Source organism: Mesoplodon mirus (assembly GCF_964341445.2).
Source record: "Mesoplodon mirus genome assembly, chromosome: 3".
NCBI classification, from domain to species: Eukaryota; Metazoa; Chordata; class Mammalia; order Artiodactyla; family Ziphiidae; genus Mesoplodon; species Mesoplodon mirus.
In genome coordinates, this window is record NC_138978.1 from 191416088 (window position 1) to 191432239 (window position 16152).

Sequence of the window (16152 nt, forward strand, 5' to 3'; positions counted from 1 at the left end):
AAGTAAACAGTAGCATGTAGAATCCATACCTGCCAGATACTCAAACCTTACTATTCATCACCTTAATCTTAATGACTTGTGAATCATAAACGAAGCAGTAAAACTTAGTCTGAATATGTGCAAAGTGTGTTAACCCAACTTTGTAAATATAAGAACATACTTTTCATATATGCACATATATATGAGTTTATTGTCACTGTTTGAGGTTATTAACTGATAATGAGAAAAATTTTAAATGCTCTAAATGCAGAGACTTGTTTTATTGCTGTCAGCCTTCACAGCCTAACACACTGTGTGTACATTTGAAAAGAATTGAACAAGAGGCATATTCTAATACATTGACTTATGCTGTTTGTTGTAGAAGAACATATAATGGGAGCATTTTCAAGGTTGCATTTAATTTATTCTCAGTGGAGTCTTCATTAATTTATCAACACAGCTTGCCAATTTGAGTTTGGACTTAAATGTAGGAAAGAAATGCTCTAGTTTTTTCAAGTGTTGCAGGAATCATTTTCTGAGGCACATGATAATTATGATTTGTTAGTTACTTACTAAAGCTAAACAAGAGTTGCCTTTGTTAACAGAAAATTTAGCCCAAATCTTCAGTCCTATCATCATCACAGCTACAATTCTTTTTTGTTTTTATGGAAAATTTTGACTTTTATCTTGTTATTTTGCTGAGCTGGGCTTTCTGAATACAGGGATTATATATACACCAGGAAGAAAAATCAAATTTCCTACTTGCCCTGAATATGCAGTAAGAATCAACCACAGAGAGAAAAAAGATGAATTAAGCCTTAGGACCTTAAACTGTACCTAATAGGCATTTATTCAATGGGCCTTATGAATGAGAGTCGTGCCCCATTTAAAATCTAACTGGAATGATTGCACATTTCATTAGTGAAGATAATTACCGATTTGTTCCTTCCCCCAAAATCATGTATGTATGAAAAACACTGTTAGAAGGTAAACAGTCTTACCTTCAGAATACAGAATAAAGATAGCCGATTTAAATAGGGTTAGTACAGTAACAGGTTTTTTCACTTTTCAAGGATTGAGACTTCAGAAAAATAATTCCCAAATTTATCTCACAACTTGTAAAATAATTATTTATCAACTTTTCCAATGCATTCAATATCCATTTCTTTATTAGAAACAAACTCATAAATACTCAAATGACATATAAATATGAGTATTCAATATCTTCATTTACCCAGAAACATGTCTTCCATCCCTAAACATCCGCTTAGGTAGTGAGGAGAAGGACTAGTGTTTTCATTCTAGTTTTGCAACTAACTAGGTCTGCCCTTGGACAAATAACTGAACCCATTTGGATTTCAGGGACTTCTTCTGTAAACTGAGTGTCCAAATAGATGATTTCTGGAATCTCTTTCATCTTAAAACAATCTCATTGTCTTGTTTTAAAAAAATAACCACTAGTTTTACACTCATGCACCTAGCAGGTGTATTCACTGCTCAGTACTTTCTTTCTATATCTATTTCCAGAATAGATGACACCTGCAAAACATTTTTTTTTTTTTTTGGTGGTAGTAAGGGCATTTCCATTAATCTGCATGTAATTCCATTTGGCTGCTTGATAGCTAAATGGTGTTATCTCCTTACCCAGAGTGGAAGAATGAACTAATGTTTGAGTGCCTATTACATGCCAGGCATAAGTCTATGGACTAAGGTATGGTGCTGAAAAATACTGTGAACTTTGCTTCACAGTGCTCATACCCTAGTGAAGGGATAGGTGTTAATCAAGTGTAACCCTGTCATTAAGCCTTATGGTGGCTGGAAAAACTTGTCAGTTTTAGTCTGTCACCAGAAACCTCAAAGCCAAAAACTTACAATTCATAATTAAAAAATTTTTTTTTCTTGTATATGATCAGAAATGCTCTCAGAGTCCAAAGAATGATGCAAACATTTCCCTACTGTTGGCTTTTTTGTCTGGTGGTTAGTTTTCCTTACTCCTCCTCTTTCTTCTCTCCCTAATTCCTATGGCTTTGTCCTGATAAAGCAGGAAGTGCAGTTTTGGTTCAACCAAGTTCCAAGTCCCCTTTCCTGCCTCTCTTTCTCTAATCTGTAAGATATAGCACCGTTTTGTTGGGAATCCTCAGATTTTTCTGCATGTGGGGTTTCCCTAAACCAGCCAACACTTCTCAGTGTGAATGACTTCTATAGCGTATCTTGAATGCATTTTTATTCAAAAAGACAGTATTCTCTCTGGGGATGGGTAATAGGGACAAGACAGGTGTCTGGGCATGGCAGGGGTGGGGTGGGGAGCCTTCAGCTCACTAGAATAACCATAACAATAAATATGCAATTATAATCCAAAATGTTAAATATGCTGATTTTTTTTTTTTTTTAATAACCTTCAGGAAAGACTCACCTTAGGAAGTGACATAAATCATGGGGGAATCAGAAACTGGTCTGGCATGTAAAAGAAGAGAGGTTGGTGGGGGAGAGACAGGCAGACAGACACATGGGAAAATTTTCCCTAGAAAAATACAAAGCAATAAATAAGGTTACTATTTACTCCCACAAAAGACAATTTTTGTAATTTTGATATAATGAACACAGGTACTAGAGCAGATGAATTTACTCTTTGTTGTAAGCTTTATATACACAGAAATGGGTGGGAGAATACATGCAGGGAGGGGTATACATGAGTCCACTACTGCATTATATGTCACAATCCTAAATCTGAAGCTATTGCCAAAAAGTCAAAAGATTTAACAGTAAAGGAAAAGGCCAATTTCCCTTTTAGTTACTTATTGAAGCTTCAGTTTTAAAAATGTGCTGACTTTTTACATGTATTTTTAATTCTAATATTTCACATTAAAAATATTGACAATGCTTTTAGTCCTATCCAGTTTAAAAATTTGTAGGAAATTATGACTTCTCATAGCAAGTTTCCTAGTCCTGTGTTGTCTTATTTTCCGTCTCTAATTCTGTTTTCACCTCTCCCATGCTTGGGACTAGTGTTCTCCACAATCAGTGAGATGTCCAGAATGGCAAGGGGAAAGAGTATTAAATTTATATTGGATGTTCAATTACGATCTACCCAGTTAATTTTTCATTGCTACAATTCTAAATGTTTCTTTTTCTTTTTTAAATTGAGGTATAGGTGATTTTCAATATTACATAAGCTTCAGGTGTACAACATAGTGATTCAATATTTTTAAGATTATACTCCATTTATCGTTATTATAAAATATCGGCTATATTCCCTATGCAATATAATATATCCTTGTACCCTATTTATTTTATACATAGTTGTCTGTACCCCTTAAGCCCTGCACTTATATTCATCCCCCCTTCCCTCTCCCCACTGGTAACCACTAGATTGTTTTCTATATCTGTGATTCTGTTTCTTTTTTATTATATTTACTAGTTTGTTTTATTTTTTAGATCCCATATGTATGTGATATCATATAGTATTTGTCTTATTTCATTAAGCATAATACCCTCCAGGTCCATCCATGTTGTTGCAAATGGCAAAATTTCATTCTTTCTTATGACTGAATGGTATTCCATTGTGTGTGTGTGTGTGTGTATATATATATATATATATATATATATATTTTTATAACACATCTTTTTCATCTATTCTCCTGTTCCTGGACACTTAGGTTGCTTCCATGTCTTGGCAGTTGTAAATAATGCTACTGTAAACATTGGGGTGCATGTATCTTTTTGAATTAGTATTTTTGTTTTTTCAGATATATAGCCAGGAGTGAAATTGCTGGGTCATATGGTGGTTCTATTTTTAGTTTTTTGAGGAACCTCCATACTCTTCTACCATGGCTGCACCAATTTACATTCCCACCAACAGTACAAGGCATCCCTTTATATCCTCTCCAACATTTGTTATTTGCAGTCTTTTTGGTAATGGCCCTTCTGACAAATGTCAGGTGATACCTCATTGTGATTTTGATTTGCATCTCTCTGATCATTAGTGATGTTGAGCAGCTTTCCATGTCCCTATTGGCCATCTATATGTCTTCTGTGGAAAAATGTCTATCCAGCTCCTCTGCCCAATTTTTAATCAGGTTGTTTTTGATATTGAGTTGTATGAGCTGTTTCTATATTTTGGACATTAAACCCCTTTTCGGTCATATCATTTGCAAATATTTCCTTCCATTCTGTAGGTTTTCTTTTCATTTTGTTGATGGTTTCCTTTGCTGTGAAACACTTTCAATTGTAATTAGGTCCCATTTGTTTATTTTTGCTGTTGTTTCCTTTGCCTTAGGAGACAGATCCAAAGTAATATTGCTGTAATTTATGCCAAAGAATATTGTGCTTATGTTTTCTCTAGGAATTTTATGGTTTTGGGCCTTACATTTAAGTCTTTAATCCATTTTGAATTTGTTTTGTTCATGGTGTCCCATGTCCCCCTCCTCTCCATGTCTACACGTTTGTTCTCTACATCTGCGTCTCTATTCCTGCCCTGCAGATAGGTTCATCTGTATCATTTTTCCAGATTCCACATATATGCATTAATATATGATATGTTTTTCTCTTTCTGACTTATCAATACTTCACTCTGTATGACAGACTCTAGGTCCATCCACATCTCTAAAAATGGCCCAGTTTTGTTCCTTTTTATGGCTGAGTAATACTCCATTGTATATATTACCATGTCTTCTTTATCCATTCATCTTTCAATGGACATTTAGGTTGCTTCCATGTCCTGACTATTGTAAATAATGCTGCAATGAACACTGGGGTGCATGTGTCTTTTTGATTTATGGTTTTCTCAGGGTATATGCCCAGCAGTAGGATTGCTGGGTCATATTTTTAGTTTTTTAGAGAACCTCTATACTGTTCTCCATATTGGCTGTATCAATTTACATTCCTACCAACAGTGCAAGAGGGTTCCCTTTTTTCCACACCCTCTGCAGCATTTATTGTTTGTAGATTTTTTGATGGTGGCCATTCTGAGTGGTGTGAGGTGATACCTCATTGCAGTTTTGATTTGTATTGCCGCTTTTAATAATCTCTTTATCTTTAATGTTTGCCATTTTAATTATAATGTATCTTGGTGTGGTCCTCTTTGAATTGATGCTGGTTCAGACTCTCTGTGCTCCCTGGACTTGATATCTGTTTCCTTTCTCATGTAGGGGAAATTTTCAGCTATTATGTCTTCAAATATGTTCTCTGCCCCTTTCTCTCTCTCTTCCCCTCCTGGGACCTCTATAATGTGAAGGTTAGTATTCTTGATGTTGTCTCAGAGGTCTCTTAAGCTGTCATTATTTCTTTTTGTTCTTTTTCTCTTTTTTTTTGTTCAGAATCAGTGATTTCCATTCCTCTGTCTTCCAGCTTGCTGATCCATTCCTCTGTATCAGTCTACTGTTGATTCCTTCTGGTGTATTTTTCATTTCTGTTATTGTAGTCTTCATCTGTGTTTGGCTGTTCTTTTTATTTCCTAACTCTTTGTTAGAAACATCTAACCTCTCACACTGTTCATCCATTCTTCTCCCAAGTTCTTTGATCATCTCTACAGTCATTACCCTGAACTCTTTCTTGGATAGATGGTCTATCTCCACTTCACTTAATTCTCCTGGGGTTTTATCTTGTTCCTTTTTGGGACATGTTTCTCTGTCACATCATTTTGCCTAACTTGCTGTTTTTATTTCTGTGTATCTGGTAGGTTGATTACATTTCCCAGGCTTGAAGAAGTGGCCTTTTATAGGAGACATCCTATGTGTCTCCCCTCCAGTCACCAGAGTTAAAATGCTATAGAGGTGCCCCCTATGTAAGCTAATTGAGTCCTTCACTTGTGGTGGGCTGACTACTGTGGGTCGTCTGGAAAGCCCAGCGGGCCTCCTGTCCAGTTGGTTGCCAGGCCCTGCCTTGTGTGGAGGCTTCTGGCCATTGGTTGGTAAAGCTGGGTCACAAGGCAGTTGAATGTGGACCCCTGGGAGGGCTGTGGAACTAGTGCTGGTCTCTGGTGGGTGGAATACGGGTTCAGGAAATCCCAGAGCTGGTGCCCACCCACTGGTGGGTGAATCAAATTCCTGGGGCTAGTGCTGACTCAGGATGGGTAGAGCCATGTCTTGGGGTTTGCTGCAGTGCCCAGGGGTCCCAGAGCTGGTGTCAGATCACTGGTGGTTGTGGCTCATTCATCACATATTGGCTATAGGGCCCACTGCTTTCTGAAGCTTGTCTTGGTCTTCTGTGGGCAGGGCCTGGTGCTCGTCTGCTGCTGTGTGGCTTGGGTTCTGCCCCTGGAGGCTGAGGTTGTTCTGGGGCTGGTGTCCACCTGCTGGTGGATGAGACTGGTCCTGAGGCTAGAGCAGGCTTGCTGGTGGTCAGGTCCAGGGCCTAGGGGTTCTGGGGCAGTTGCCTGCCTACTGGTGTTTGGAGCTGGTTCCTGGTGTCTCTGGCTACAGGGCCCTGGGGTCCCATGTCTAGTGCCTGTGCACTGATGTGTGGGACTGGGTCCTGGGCCTTCTGATGGACAGGGTCATGTCCAGGGGTGGCTTTTGTCTCAGGGGATCTTAAGGCAACCTGTCTGCTGGTGGGTGGTGACCCTGCCTAGTTGGTTGCTTGACCTGAGGTTTCCCAGCACTGGTGTCTATAGGCTGGTGGTCAGGGGCATGGCTGGATCTTCAGGCTAATAAGCCAGAGGGAGGATTGCAAATTGATGCTTGCTGGCACCAGTGTCCATGTGGTTGAACAAGCTCCCCAAAATGATCTCCATCAGTGTTTTGTCCCCAGCTCCAGTTGCCTCCTTCTTCTCCGAGAGTGTCTCCAAGGTCAGTAGTTAGGTCTGACCCAGGCTTTCTCAAATTACTGCATCCTCCCTGGGTCCTGGAACATGTAAGATTTTGTGTGCACCCTTTAAAGGTAGAGTGTCTATTGCCCACAGCCCTTTGGGTCTCCCAAAAGTAAGCCCCACTGGCCTACAAAGCCAAAGATTCTGGGAACTCATCTTCCCAGCACAAGACCCCCAGGCTGGGGAGCCCAGTGTGGGGGCTCAGACCCCTTGTTCCTTGGAAAGAACCTCTGGTAGTTGTAATTATGCTTCCACTGTGGGTCACGCACCTGTGGATATGGGTCTTGACTGTACTGTGATTCCACCCCTACTACCCATCTTGTTGTGGTTCCTTCTTCATATCTTTAGTTGTAGAAGATCTTTCCTGGTAGGTTCTGGTTTTCCTCATCAACAGTTGTTCTGTAAATACTTGTAATTTTGGTATTCCTGTGAGAATTCATGTCTACAATTCTAAATGTTTGTTTTTACAATTTCTTATTTTGAGACCATCATATCTGAGTAAAAAAAAACCTAGTTCTTATGTTTCTTTTGTATAATTGCCTTTAAAGCTTTAAACTAATTTTGAGTGCCTGTTCTATCGAGCTTTGCATCCATAATCATGAGTAGATGCAATCAATGAACACCGCTTGATGGTGCTGGTTTCTTTAGTAGTGTATTCAGTCTTGTTTCTTAACTTTAACTTCTCTGATCAGACCTTTCACATGAAAGAGAATCATCCAGCCACTTTCTGGATATAACATGGTGGTCTGGGAGAGGTTCTCTGAGAACATAGGGAAACATGTTGCTGATAGTTTTAATATATTGATAAATCGCAATAGGCTCTGAAAACACCTGAAGATGATTATAAGAAGAAAAGTAATTTGGAACAGGTGAATTTAGAGCAGCACTTTGGACCCAACTGGAGCCCAGGAACAGGGAAGACTTGGAACACTTTAGCAAAAGTAGTAAAATGAAAAAAATTAAAGTTATGGCAAATTAGTCAGATGGCTTAGCTCAGTAAGGTTTAGTTACTATGATATAATATCTTTCTGAAGAATTCCATCATGATTGAAGAATTAGCATTAAATGTTTGGATAAATTATTTAGTAAAAATAATAACTATGGCCTTAACTCAAAATGTTCTCTAATCTTACATATTATCTTGAGAAAGTAGCATAAGTAGCAAATCCTTAATTTCTGTATTTTCATATTCTGGACTTGTGGAAACTAAAGCAGGGAGATGATGTGCCTTCCATAAAGTCAACAAGGGAATCATTTTAAAATTCAGAAACATTTCAGAATCAATACCCCTGACCAGTTTCTAAAAGTGAACGTTGTCTTTCTACCTAGAAAACCCAAGATAGGAGGCATAATACCTTGGGAAATGTGTTCATAAATGGCCCAGCTACAAAGGAAAACCAGACAGAAGAATTAAATTGCTTATATGGCAAATGCTTGTGGAATCTAATGTTTTTCCAGTTGATTCAGTACCTGTAAGAAATTGTGCAAGCCAACTCCCATTATAAATCAGGAGGGATGCATGCCATAGTGCTAGCATCTAATTCCTAAAATAGTGTCTGGCACATAGAAAGTATTCAATAAATATATGTTGAATAAATGAAAGTTACACTAAGTTCTCTGTCTTATTCTCTCTCGCTTTCTGCTTTTTAAAATTGTGGTTGTGCATGTGTTGTGTATGAGAATTCCAATGTGATTTCGGATATTTGTCAAATTGTACACACTTAGATTTTCTGTTTCAGAGCATTTAATGGATTTTCTATGTGAAGATAAAGTAGGAGGTAAAATACTCACTTTTATTTGCTGAAACACAACTGAGTGATTTTAATGGAGACACTGCTAAATGCTGGGGCTTCCTACATGTGGGGAACAAGGAACCCATCCTCTTGGAGCTCCAAGAATATGGACAATGAATGAACAGTGACATGTGAAATAAGAGTTATGACAGTGCTTTGCAAACCAGTGATGAAGAGACTTGAAAGTATAACTTAGAAATCTATTGATTTATTAGTCTTCCTTTAGATATTATTTAAAGCGAGTGGTTTTCAAACATTTGTTAAATAACCTATTTCCTGAAAGTAATTTGAAAAACTATATGCCCCTCATTCCTTTACTAGTGGACATTTCAACTTTTCCATCATAAATGTAAATAGTTGCAAAGGGTGTAATTTTCAGTATACTGTCCATATTGACATTTAAAATTGTTATATTACTCCTTTACATAAGCACTGTTACCTAATGATTTGATTCCCATGTCAATCCATTAAAAGTGAACAAGCTCTTCTTTAAAAGAGATAAATTTTACTTATTTCCTTTTCTACTTTGAGTTTGTAAACTTCGTCATATTCATCTTATATATTATTGTATATGTTTATTTTTATTCTTTATTTTTTAACATTTAAAATTAAAGTATAGTTGACATACGATACTATACTAGTTTCAGGTGTACAACACAGTGATTTGATATTTATATACATTACAAATTGATCACTTCGATCACTTTGATAATCTGTCATTGTACAAAGTATTGCAGTATTATTGAGTACATTCTCTATGGTGTATATTACATCCCTGTGACTTATTTTATAACTGGAAGTTTGTACTTCTTAATCCCTTTCACCTATTTGACTGTTCACCCATCCCCCACCCCCTTCCCTTTGGTTACTGCCACTTTGTTCTCTGCGTCTATGAATCTGTTTCTTTTTTGTTTTGTTTGTTTGCTTTGCTTTTTGGAGTTCACATACAAGTGAAATCATATGGTATTTGTCTTTCTCTGACTTATTTCACTTAGCATGATACCCTTTAGCTCCCATTTATGTTGTCTCCAGTGGGAAGATTTCATTCTTCTTATGGCTTGCTAAAATTCCATTGTATATATGTATACCACATCTTCTTAGATATATCATCTATGTCTCCTGGTCTTGAAAGAGTAGCCTTATATAGACTATGGTCTGTTGGGTCCAATGATGCAGTCTCCCCTGGTCACCATATCCAGGTTCTCCACGGGTGTCCCCTTGTGAACTGTGTGTGCTCTCCTGTTGTGGTTGGACTGTGATTGCTGTGGGATGGCTGGTGGGCGGTGTTGACCCCTGGTGCTGGGTGCCATGCTGGGCTGTAACTGCAGAGCTAGTCCCCAGTGCAGCTGGCTTTGAGGCCCAACCATGACTGTTGCAGGTGTGCTGGTATGTGGGCTGGCCCTCTGGAGTGGGAAGTGATTGGGATGGGCACCGTTGGTGGCTGGAGCAGCCTGCTGGGTGAGGCAGGTCGGGAGCCACTTTGGAGAGGCCCCGTGGGTCAGGCTGGTTGTGCAGAGCTGGTCCTCAGGGGAAGCCTGGAGTAGGGTTTTAGCTAGGTTGACGGAGATTGACGGAAGTGGTGCCCACCTGTGCTGGTCTAGCTGGGTGGATGAAAAGTAAAACAAACAAAAGAATGGTGCCTGCCAGTGCTTTTTGTCCCTGGAGAAGGTTCGACCAGATTCCTGCTCTTTTAACACATTTCCTAACATTAGTCGATAAATCTTATGCAGCCTAGGTGCCTTTCAAGCTGCTGCCTCTGCACTGGGGCTTGGAACAAACAAGTTTGTGCCTACGTGCTTCAAAAGCAGCGTCTCAGTTTCCCGCAGCCCTCAGGCTCTCCTGGACGTAAGCCCCCCTGGTTTTCAGAGCCCAGCATTATGGGGGCTGGTCTCCCTGGTGCAGGTTCCAGGACTGGGGAGCCCCGTGTGGGGCTCGAATACCTCATCCCTCATGGGGATCTCTGTGGCTGTGATAGCCCTCCTGCTGCTGGGTTGTCACACTGGGGGTGTGGGTTCTAACTGGACTGTGTCTCTTCCTCTCCTGCTTGTCTCAAAGTGGCCTTTTATTTATATCTTTAGTGGTAGAAAGTCTTTTCTTCTCGTCTTCAGGTCATTCTCAGAGATAGTTGTTCTCTGTGTAGTTGTAGTTTGGGTGTGTTCTTGGACGAGGCGCACTTGGGATTTTCCTAGTCCGCCGTCTTGATCCCAAGTCCTCTTATTATGTTTAAAAATGTTTTATCATCACCCCAAATTTTATTAGAAAAGTCCTTTGATGTAGCTGCTAAAACTTTAAGTTCTTTTAAGAACTTGTCATTAGTACACAATTGATTAGAAGCACACAGATATAAATTTGGATGAACTACTAAATGTGAAAATAAAAATATTATTTAAGTGCATGTTTTAATGAAATGAACAGATCTAAAATTCTCACTCAGTTCATAAATCTTCAGTTGAGCATTAGTTATTGCTAGGTTGTGGGAGGGCTCAGAATTCTGGTTTTCGTTTTTAAGGATATACGTACTGTATAGGAACTGTGGAAATGGAAGATTTCTGACAGCAATGTCACTCACTGCTTTGCGTCTTCTCAAGATGCATATTTAATTATCAGCTGCCAGCACTGATTGGATGCTCTTCCAGTTTTCTTAAAAGCAAAACATTTGGATACACCTGCCTTGTAAGAAGATGTTGCCAGTCATTAAAGCTACTCAATTTGCCCAAAATTCAACACCCACATTTCAATATTGCCTCTTGTTTGGTGTCTCAGAAGTTTTTACACACCAGGATGATATTATTTTCTTTTGTAAAATAGGAAAACTGAGATTATAAAAGAGTAAATAAAGAAAATTGATTCTGAATGATGCCTTTACCTCAGGGAGTGTGCAGGCAAATCAATTTTGGGAAAGAGTACATGTGTTTAGGCAGGTTTGGAAATTGATTTCCTTAAAACCGACCATTTCCACATACTACTTGGAATGTCCTCATATGCCCCAAGGGCATTTGTACCCCAGTTTAAAGGTAACTGCATTAAGGTACCAAGTAAAAGGACCACTGTATTCTATTATAGACAACTAGTAATAAAATATCAGGTGTTGGTTTAGTCTTTTATTTGTATCACCAATCCATTATATACAGTGTTAGAACTTGAGGTATAAGGCACATTTCACTTTCTTTATGAATGTCCCCTTGTGCCTCTTGTAAGAAGCAAGATATTTTCAATGGATCAATAGAATACATGATAAATATAATACATATCCAAAGGCATTATAGTTATAAATTGAATAAATGTGCTGTGAACACACTGGGATCATCCTCTGGCTCTAAATTAAACGTTCCATTTATAAGACGAAGGTTGCTATAAAACTGTATTTCCTATAGGAAAAGCATTATAAGATTCTGTGAGTTCTGATTTGAAAGCTGGAATAAAATGGAATATGCTTTTACCACTTTAGAGGTCTCATGGATATTACAGCATCTTGCAGAGAGAAGGAAATATCTTTTAGATATTGAAATCATTTCATATTGAAGGATAAAGAGTGATTAAACACAGTTAATCTACACCAGTATTTCTAATAATGATCTAGTATTCTTGTTTCCTATAAAGAAGAGAATCGGTAATGAATTTCATCCTCGGCACTTTGTATTTTGCCTTGACACAATTCTTAGTAATAATCTTGGAATATACATATGTTCACGTTTTCTCTTAGCGTCTCAGTTTCCTCTTACGTCAAATGAGACAGTTAGATGCTTTTGTAACCTTCGTAGTAGCTTGAATTATACTATCAGTCTGATATTATGAAACTTTGTACTTCAAATGAAGTGAAAGTTATGTTTGATTTCTTATATCTCTGGATTTTAATGTCATTCAGACCCAAACTCCTCACTATATATAGGCCACTTTAGGAAAGACCCAACTGAGACCAAAGCTCTGTTCTCTTGACTTTGTTAAATATTTGATGACAGCTAGCTTCTCACCTGTTTATAGTTAGTTTTAATTTATAAGTATGATCAAAAGCTTTATAATTAGTTTGTCTTAAATGCAAAGACAGAACGTATCCGTAATGTCAGGATTTGATAAAGGTGTGGGAGTGGATACTTGGAGAGAGAGAGAGAGAGAGAGAGAGAGAGAGAGAGAGAGAGAGAGAGTGTGTGTGTGTGTGTGTGTGTGTGTGTGTCTCTCTCTCTCTCTCTCTCTCTCTCTCTCTCTCAGATGAAAGAATACTGGTTGCATGTCCAGACCTCTCCCTTCCCAGTTTGGGCATGTCTCAAGGTTATATTACCTTAAGGGGATCTTACCTTAAGGCTTTGAGGAGCTTTCTCATTCTAAGGGAATAGATAGACATACATGGGTCCTCTGCTATCACACTTCTTTGGGTTCATAACAAAGTCCACTGGAGAGGGTCTTCAAAGAGTGAGTAAAATCTAGATGGGCTGTGTGATTTGAAGCACCTTCCACTGCTTTGGTGGAAAAATAGCATTGATGCTGGAAACCACAGAAGAAGGTGTCTGGTTTTGGCTGCATCATGACCTTCTTGATGACCTATCGTCATTATGGTGGAATTGACACATTCAAGGCACTCTTAGGGTGAATATAATCACCTTTGACGTGGCTTCAGCAACAGCCTTCATGGTGGGTAAGAAAAGAAGGAATGGCTACTTGAGATTAGCCCGAGACCCACACAGACACACCTGACATATAACATGGATACTCCAGAGATTTGTGAGGAGACATTGAGGGACCTGTATCTTCCACAAACTGTCAAGCCAGAGAGGTGTTGTTTGTATTGATGTTTTTCGGATTAAATGATTATCCTTGCCCTGGTATGGCCCAGACTGCTATAAAATAGTTACTCAGGGTACAGTTGTGTAGTGATTGACAGAAAACTATAAGGACACAGCCAGAGGTTACAAGTCGTCTTATTGTAGGTGAAGGATACGACTTAATTCACAGAGGTAACACCACTCTCAGCCGATCGGCAAGTTTTATAAGCATTAAATCTTCTCCAAAGTGGTCAGTTGACCTCTTGATAAGGATATGAATCCTAACAGGGACATGGAGAAGCTCTTTGTGCCCTCTGCTTAGGGACCTTAAACCCTTTTGGCCCCTCCAAATTGTTTTGGTGACTTTGGCGATGTACCTGATTGCCCACCGGCTGCAAGGAATTTGTAATAATCCAGGCTCTTTCCTGAGTGCCTCTTGAGGGGCTCAGATGTCACTTTCCTGATGCGATATTTCTTACCAGGTGGAGGTGTCAAACCTACTGGAAATATATTCTCACAGTCTCGTTCAGCTTCTATTTTCCTTAATGCTATTTAAAGACAGAGTTCTGTGTTCCTAGCATTTGATTTTCTAGGAGGTGTTAATATATTTTATCTGACCCAAGACCCTAACCAGAGAAGTTTTGTCAGTGAAAACCAACCTTTCCTGTTCATTTAACTTTACCCTCATTTGCTATAGGCCCTAAGATTTTTGGTCTTGGAGAAGTTGTCAAATCAGTTTGATATTTACCCTATTAGTTGATTAAGGCTAAAGTGGAATATTTGGGGGAAAAATTCCATTCCCTTTTCCTTCTATTTACTTTAAGTTTACTTTGGGCTATAATTTAGATTGACTTCTCATCTTTTACCTCTGTTAACACTGTTGGTTGATCCATTCTAGTTTGATTTTGGGTTTATTGATTCTTGAACTGACATTCCTGCCATGGAATTGAATTAATAATTCAACTAATATATGGAACATTTTTACTAATATACTAATATGATTTATTGAGTACTTGCTATGTGCTAGACATTGTGCTTCATTGTTGTAAACCTTTAAGTTTGGCACTTTACTCTTCTCATTTTACTGATTAGACACTTGAAGCTTACAGCAGTTAGGTTTTGCAACTAGGCAATCTTTCTTCAAAGCCCACCCTTTTTAGTTCACACTGTACTATAGTGCTTACTTTGCTTTCTAGCTAGAAAAGGAAAGTTTTTTACTTTGCATTTTACTTTAGCTGTCCTATTTTGGAAGCTAAACTGAGTGAAGGTGAGAACTAAAGACCTTGCTGGTTTCAGCTATGACATATAAAGAGCTTGGAAGTCATCATTTCTGTCCTTACAACAAAAAAAAGTTGGACAAACTGAAAATCAATGAGATCTCTTAGACCTGTCAGAACAGTGAGGTTGCAAAGCAAACCACTGCCCTGAAATCTGGAGAGACAGGTGAGGCTGGAGAGTCACAGCAGAGATCTGCTTATCTGGAGTAGTTCTGGAGTAACAAACTGGTAGGAACTCATAAATGGTAAAGTTGGCAAATTGCTAGAGGCTGAGGCTGAGTCTGGACTAGCATGAGCATGAGAAAAATCCTGGGGCTACAGGCTTAGAGGAGTCTCCTGGAGTGCTAAGGGCTTTATTTCCCAGAACTCCACCAGGTTCTCATGGTGAAAGATCTGATCTTGGCTCTTGCAGGGGGAGGGGAAGAGTAATCGTCAATGAAGTACACCAAAAGCCGTGTCCATAACCAAGGCCTACTCTAAGGAAATTTCCTCTACACTCCAGTCTCCTCCAGACCTTCCAGACTCGCTTAAAGGGAGAAAGCAAGGTCAATAGGGGTTAGGGTTTCAAGGAAATAGATTGAAAATGCTGCAGCCAGTGAAAGGAATAGAGGTTGAAGGATGGGAGGAGGTACAAGAAGGGACCCTTGTATCACTAGAGCTGTTAAAAACAAAAGTATGCAATTTCACAGCCCAGAGATAGGCCCACTAAAAGACTATGACTTATCAGCTACTCCAGAATTCTCCCTTTCCCCTGCACCTTCCCATCACACCAACAAGGTTCTAGTGTAATAACAGTGGGTCACAGTAAAAGAGCTGCAAGACACAGACTGTCTCAGAGGAGTACTTAGGAAAGCTCAAAGTTAAGAGAAAAATAAGAACAGTCTGGCATCTATTTCTATAGAAAACAAAAACCACAGACCAAGTCTTAGCAGATTAACATAATCCACACACTCAAGGCCTGTTTGCCTCAGTTCCTATTGCCTGATACATACATGGCTTTCAACAAGGTGACAAAAGGAAAAAATACCCAGTCTGAGCAACTCAGATATGACAGAGTTGTTGGAACTATACTTTAAAATAACTATGATTAACATGTTAAGGCCTCTTATGGGAAAAGTAGACAAAATGCAAGAACAGACGGGTAATATAAGTAGAGAGGTAAAAATCAAAGAGTCAAAAGGAAATATGGGAAACAAAAATACAACACTAAGAGAAACAAAGAGTGCTTTTGATGGGCCACTGGTAGACTTGACATGGCCAAGGAAAAAAATCAGTGAGTTTGAAGACAGAAGAAAAACCCAGAATGTTCAAGAACTGTGGTACAATATAAAATGGTATAGCAGATGTATAATTAAAATAACAAAAAGAATAGAGAAGAATCATTTGAAGTAATAGCCAAGAACTTTCCAAAATTAATAACAGATACAAAGTCACAAATCTAGGAAACTCATAGAATACGCAGCAGGAAAAATACCAAAAATACACATATAGGCTATACCGTAATTCAAACTGCAAAAAAGCAAAGATAGAGAAAAACTTGA